The following is a 7,695-nucleotide window of genomic DNA, read 5'->3' as shown; positions in this document are numbered from 1 at the left end:
ATGACAATTCTTCTGTACTTATACCTGTCGAATTCAGGTATTTTGTACTTAGAACTGAAATCAACCCATCTTCACCATCGTAGCTAATTGGTAGTTTGTTACTTGGCATCCAATTAATGATAAATTTTGCACATTTTTACGTGTTTTTCATATTCAAATAAGCCATATATATTTTTGATACATTAATGTCTGGAGTCTCTTAACGACCTCGGGATCAGAGCCCCAGGCAAAATTACACAAAGACAAGAGCTTGGCTCCGGCCGGGAATCGAACCCTGGTCGGCAAGCTTGTACAGACAGTGACTAACCCACTTGGCCACGAAGAAAGATAAAAGTCAATGACAATTCTTCTGTACTTATACCTGTCGAATTCAGGTATTTTGTACTTAGAACTGAAATCAACCCATCTTCACCATCGTAGCTAATTGGTAGTTTGTTACTTGGCATTCAATTAATGATAAATTTTGCACATTTTTACGTGTTTTTCATATTCAAATAAGCCATATATATTTTTGATACATTAATGTCTGGATTCTCTTAACGACCTCGGGATCAGAGCCCCAGGCGAAATCACACAAAGACAAGAGCTTGGCTCCGGCCGGGAATCGAACCCTGGTCGGCAAGCTTGTACAGACAGTGACTAACCCACTTGGCCACGAAGAAAGATAAAAGTCAATGACAATTCTTCTGTACTTATACCTGTCGAATTCAGGTATTTTGTACTTAGAACTGAAATCAACCCATCTTCACCATCGTAGCTAATTGGTAGTTTGTTACTTGGCATTCAATTAATGATAAATTTTGCACATTTTTACGTGTTTTTCATATTCAAATAAGCCATATATATTTTTGATACATTAATGTCTGGATTCTCTTAACGACCTCGGGATCAGAGCCCCAGGCGAAATCACACAAAGACAAGAGCTTGGCTCCGGCCGGGAATCAAACCCTGGTCAGCAAGCTAGTACAGACAGTGACTAACCCACTTGGCCACGAAGAAAGATAAAAGTCAATGACAATTCTTCTGTACTTATACCTGTTGAATTCAGGTATTTTGTACTTAGAACTGAAATCAACCCATCTTCACCATCGTAGCTAATTGGTAGTTTGTTACTTGGCATTCAATTAATGATAAATTTTGCACATTTTTACGTGTTTTTCATATTCAAATAAGCCATATATATTTTTGATACATTAATGTCTGGATTCTCTTAACGACCTCGGGATCAGAGCCCCAGGCGAAATCACACAAAGACAAGAGCTTGGCTCCGGCCGGGAATCGAACCCTGGTCGGCAAGCTTGTACAGACAGTGACTAACCCACTTGGCCACGAAGAAAGATAAAAGTCAATGACAATTCTTCTGTACTTATACCTGTCGAATACAGGTATTTTGTACTTAGAACTGAAATCAACCCATCTTCACCATCGTAGCTAATTGGTAGTTTGTTACTTGGCATTCAATTAATGATAAATTTTGCACATTTTTACGTGTTTTTCATATTCAAATAAGCCATATATATTTTTGATACATGATTGTCTGGATTCTCTTAACGACCTCGGGATCAGAGCCCCAGGCGAAATCACACAAAGACAAGACCTTGGCTCCGGCCGGGAATTGAACCCTGGTCGGCAAGCTTGTACAGACAGTGACTAACCCACTTGGCCACGAAGAAAGATAAAAGTCAATGACAATTCTTCTGTACTTATACCTGTCGAATACAGGTATTTTGTACTTAGAACTGAAATCAACCCATCTTCACCATCGTAGTTAATTGGTAGTTTGTTACTTGGCATTCAATTAATGATAAATTTTGCACATTTTTACGTGTTTTTCATATTCAAATAAGCCATATATATTTTTGATACATTAATGTCTGGATTCTCATAACGACCTCGGGATCAGAGCCCCAGGCGAAATCACACAAAGACAAGAGCTTGGCTCCGGCCGGGAATCGAACCCTGGTCGGCAAGCTTGTAGAGACAGTGACTAACCCACTTGGCCACGAAGAAAGATAAAAGTCAATGACAATTCTTCTGTACTTATACCTGTCGAATTCAGGTATTTTGTACTTTGAACTGAAATCAACCCATCTTCACCATCGTAGCTAATTGGTAGTTTGTTACTTGGCATTCAATTAATGATAAATTTTGCACATTTTTACGTGTTTTTCATATTCAAATAAGCCATATATATTTTTGATACATTAATGTCTGGATTCTCTTAACGACCTCGGGATCAGATCCCCAGGCGAAATCACACATAGACAAGAGCTTGGCTCCGGCCGGGAATTGAACCCTGGTCGGCAAGCTTGTACAGACAGTGACTAACCCACTTGGCCATGAAGAAAGATAAAAGTCAATGACAATTCTTCTGTACTTATACCTGTCGAATTCAGGTATTTTGTACTTAGAACTGAAATCAACCCATCTTCACCATCGTAGCTAATTGGTAGTTTGTTACTTGGCATTCAATTAATGATAAATTTTGCACATTTTTACGTGTTTTTCATATTCAAATAAGCCATATATATTTTTGATACATTAATGTCTGGATTCTCTTAACGACCTCGGGATCAGAGCCCCAGGCGAAATCACACAAAGACAAGAGCTTGGCTCCGGCCGGGAATCGAACCCTGGTCGGCAAGCTTGTACAGACAGTGACTAACCCACTTGGCCACGAAGAAAGATAAAAGTCAATGACAATTCTTCTGTACTTATACCTGTCGAATTCAGGTATTTTGTACTTAGAACTGAAATCAACCCATCTTCACCATCGTAGCTAATTGGTAGTTTGTTACTTGGCATTCAATTAATGATAAATTTTGCACATTTTTACGTGTTTTTCATATTCAAATAAGCCATATATATTTTTGATACATTAATGTCTGGATTCTCTTAACGACCTCGGGATCAGAGCCCCAGGTGAAATCACACAAAGACAAGAGCTTGGCTCCGGCCGGGAATCGAACCCTGGTCGGCAAGCTTGTACAGACAGTGACTAACCCACTTGGCCACGAAGAAAGATAAAAGTCAATGACAATTCTTCTGTACTTATACCTGTCGAATTCAGGTATTTTGTACTTAGAACTGAAATCAACCCATCTTCACCATCGTAGCTAATTGGTAGTTTGTTACTTGGCATTCAATTAATGATAAATTTTGCACATTTTTACGTGTTTTTCATATTCAAATAAGCCATATATATTTTTGATACATTAATGTCTGGATTCTCTTAACGACCTCGGGATCAGAGCCCCAGGCGAAATCACACAAAGACAAGAGCTTGGCTCCGGCCGGGAATCGAACCCTGGTCGGCAAGCTTGTACAGACAGTGACTAACCCACTTGGCCACGAAGAAAGATAAAAGTCAATGACAATTCTTCTGTACTTATACCTGTCGAATTCAGGTATTTTGTACTTAGAACTGAAATCAACCCATCTTCACCATCGTAGCTAATTGGTAGTTTGTTACTTGGCATTCAATTAATGATAAATTTTGCACATTTTTACGTGTTTTTCATATTCAAATAAGCCATATATATTTTTGATACATTAATGTCTGGATTCTCTTAACGACCTCGGGATCAGAGCCCCAGGCGAAATCACACAAAGACAAGAGCTTGGCTCCGGCCGGGAATCGAACCCTGGTCGGCAAGCTTGTACAGACAGTGACTAACCCACTTGGCCACGAAGAAAGATAAAAGTCAATGACAATTCTTCTGTACTTATACCTGTCGAATTCAGGTATTTTGTACTTAGAACTGAAATCAACCCATCTTCACCATCGTATCTAATTAGTAGTTTGTTACTTGGCATTCAATTAATGATAAATTTTGCACATTTTTACGTGTTTTTCATATTCAAATAAGCCATATATATTTTTGATACATTAATGTCTGGATTCTCTTAACGACCTCGGGATCAGAGCCCCAGGCGAAATCACACAAAGACAAGAGCTTGGCTCCGGCCGGGAATCGAACCCTGGTCGGCAAGCTTGTACAGACAGTGACTAACCCACTTGGCCACGAAGAAAGATAAAAGTCAATGACAATTCTTCTGTACTTATACCTGTCGAATTCAGGTATTTTGTACTTAGAACTGAAATCAACCCATCTTCACCATCGTAGCTAATTGGTAGTTTGTTACTTGGCATTCAATTAATGATAAATTTTGCACATTTTTACGTGTTTTTCATATTCAAATAAGCCATATATATTTTTGATACATTAATATCTGGATTCTCAAACGACCTCGGGATCAGAGCCCCAGGCGAAATCACACAAAGACAAGAGCTTGGCTCCGGCCGGGAATCGAACCCTGGTCGGCAAGCTTGTACAGAGAGTGACTAACCCACTTGGCCACGAAGAAAGATAAAAGTCAATGACAATTCTTTTGTACTTATACCTGTCGAATTCAGGTATTTTGTACTTAGAACTGAAATCAACCCATCTTCACCATCGTAGCTAATTGGTAGTTTGTTACTTGCCATTCAATTAATGATAAATTTTGCACATTTTTACGTGTTTTTCATATTCAAATAAGCCATATATATTTTTGATACATTAATGTCTGGATTCTCTTAACGACCTCGGGATCAGAGCCCCAGGCGAAATCACACAAAGACAAGAGCTTGGCTCCGGCCGGGAATCGAACCCTGGTCGGCAAGCTTGTACAGACAGTGACTAACCCACTTGGCCACGAAGAAAGATAAAAGTCAATGACAATTCTTCTGTACTTATACCTGTCGAATTCAGGTATTTTGTACTTAGAACTGAAATCAACCCATCTTCACCATCGTATCTAATTAGTAGTTTGTTACTTGGCATTCAATTAATGATAAATTTTGCACATTTTTACGTGTTTTTCATATTCAAATAAGCCATATATATTTTTGATACATTAATGTCTGGATTCTCTTAACGACCTCGGGATCAGAGCCCCAGGCGAAATCACACAAAGACAAGAGCTTGGCTCCGGCCGGGAATCGAACCCTGGTCGGCAAGCTTGTACAGACAGTGACTAACCCACTTGGCCACGAAGAAAGATAAAAGTCAATGACAATTCTTCTGTACTTATACCTGTCGAATTCAGGTATTTTGTACTTAGAACTGAAATCAACCCATCTTCACCATCGTAGCTAATTGGTAGTTTGTTACTTGGCATTCAATTAATGATAAATTTTGCACATTTTTACGTGTTTTTCATATTCAAATAAGCCATATATAATTTTGATACATTAATATCTGGATTCTCAAACGACCTCGGGATCAGAGCCCCAGGCGAAATCACACAAAGACAAGAGCTTGGCTCCGGCCGGGAATCGAACCCTGGTCGGCAAGCTTGTACAGACAGTGACTAACCCACTTGGCCACGAAGAAAGATAAAAGTCAATGACAATTCTTTTGTACTTATACCTGTCGAATTCAGGTATTTTGTACTTAGAACTGAAATCAACCCATCTTCACCATCGTAGCTAATTGGTAGTTTGTTACTTGGCATTCAATTAATGATAAATTTTGCACATTTTTACGTGTTTTTCATATTCAAATAAGCCATATATATTTTTGATACATTAATGTCTGGATTCTCTTAACGACCTCGGGATCAGAGCCCCAGGCGAAATCACACAAAGACAAGAGCTTGGCTCCGGCCGGGAATCAAACCCTGGTCAGCAAGCTAGTACAGACAGTGACTAACCCACTTGGCCACGAAGAAAGATAAAAGTCAATGACAATTCTTCTGTACTTATACCTGTTGAATTCAGGTATTTTGTACTTAGAACTGAAATCAACCCATCTTCACCATCGTAGCTAATTGGTAGTTTGTTACTTGGCATTCAATTAATGATAAATTTTGCACATTTTTACGTGTTTTTCATATTCAAATAAGCCATATATATTTTTGATACATTAATGTCTGGATTCTCTTAACGACCTCGGGATCAGAGCCCCAGGCGAAATCACACAAAGACAAGAGCTTGGCTCCGGCCGGGAATCGAACCCTGGTCGGCAAGCTTGTACAGACAGTGACTAACCCACTTGGCCACGAAGAAAGATAAAAGTCAATGACAATTCTTCTGTACTTATACCTGTCGAATACAGGTATTTTGTACTTAGAACTGAAATCAACCCATCTTCACCATCGTAGCTAATTGGTAGTTTGTTACTTGGCATTCAATTAATGATAAATTTTGCACATTTTTACGTGTTTTTCATATTCAAATAAGCCATATATATTTTTGATACATGATTGTCTGGATTCTCTTAACGACCTCGGGATCAGAGCCCCAGGCGAAATCACACAAAGACAAGACCTTGGCTCCGGCCGGGAATTGAACCCTGGTCGGCAAGCTTGTACAGACAGTGACTAACCCACTTGGCCACGAAGAAAGATAAAAGTCAATGACAATTCTTCTGTACTTATACCTGTCGAATACAGGTATTTTGTACTTAGAACTGAAATCAACCCATCTTCACCATCGTAGTTAATTGGTAGTTTGTTACTTGGCATTCAATTAATGATAAATTTTGCACATTTTTACGTGTTTTTCATATTCAAATAAGCCATATATATTTTTGATACATTAATGTCTGGATTCTCATAACGACCTCGGGATCAGAGCCCCAGGCGAAATCACACAAAGACAAGAGCTTGGCTCCGGCCGGGAATCGAACCCTGGTCGGCAAGCTTGTAGAGACAGTGACTAACCCACTTGGCCACGAAGAAAGATAAAAGTCAATGACAATTCTTCTGTACTTATACCTGTCGAATTCAGGTATTTTGTACTTTGAACTGAAATCAACCCATCTTCACCATCGTAGCTAATTGGTAGTTTGTTACTTGGCATTCAATTAATGATAAATTTTGCACATTTTTACGTGTTTTTCATATTCAAATAAGCCATATATATTTTTGATACATTAATGTCTGGATTCTCTTAACGACCTCGGGATCAGATCCCCAGGCGAAATCACACATAGACAAGAGCTTGGCTCCGGCCGGGAATTGAACCCTGGTCGGCAAGCTTGTACAGACAGTGACTAACCCACTTGGCCATGAAGAAAGATAAAAGTCAATGACAATTCTTCTGTACTTATACCTGTCGAATTCAGGTATTTTGTACTTAGAACTGAAATCAACCCATCTTCACCATCGTAGCTAATTGGTAGTTTGTTACTTGGCATTCAATTAATGATAAATTTTGCACATTTTTACGTGTTTTTCATATTCAAATAAGCCATATATATTTTTGATACATTAATGTCTGGATTCTCTTAACGACCTCGGGATCAGAGCCCCAGGCGAAATCACACAAAGACAAGAGCTTGGCTCCGGCCGGGAATCGAACCCTGGTCGGCAAGCTTGTACAGACAGTGACTAACCCACTTGGCCACGAAGAAAGATAAAAGTCAATGACAATTCTTCTGTACTTATACCTGTCGAATTCAGGTATTTTGTACTTAGAACTGAAATCAACCCATCTTCACCATCGTAGCTAATTGGTAGTTTGTTACTTGGCATTCAATTAATGATAAATTTTGCACATTTTTACGTGTTTTTCATATTCAAATAAGCCATATATATTTTTGATACATTAATGTCTGGATTCTCTTAACGACCTCGGGATCAGAGCCCCAGGTGAAATCACACAAAGACAAGAGCTTGGCTCCGGCCGGGAATCGAACCCTGGTCGGC

Source organism: Palaemon carinicauda, chromosome 3 (assembly GCF_036898095.1).
Source record: "Palaemon carinicauda isolate YSFRI2023 chromosome 3, ASM3689809v2, whole genome shotgun sequence".
NCBI lineage: Eukaryota > Metazoa > Arthropoda > Malacostraca > Decapoda > Palaemonidae > Palaemon > Palaemon carinicauda.
Note: the sequence above shows the minus strand (reverse complement) of the source record.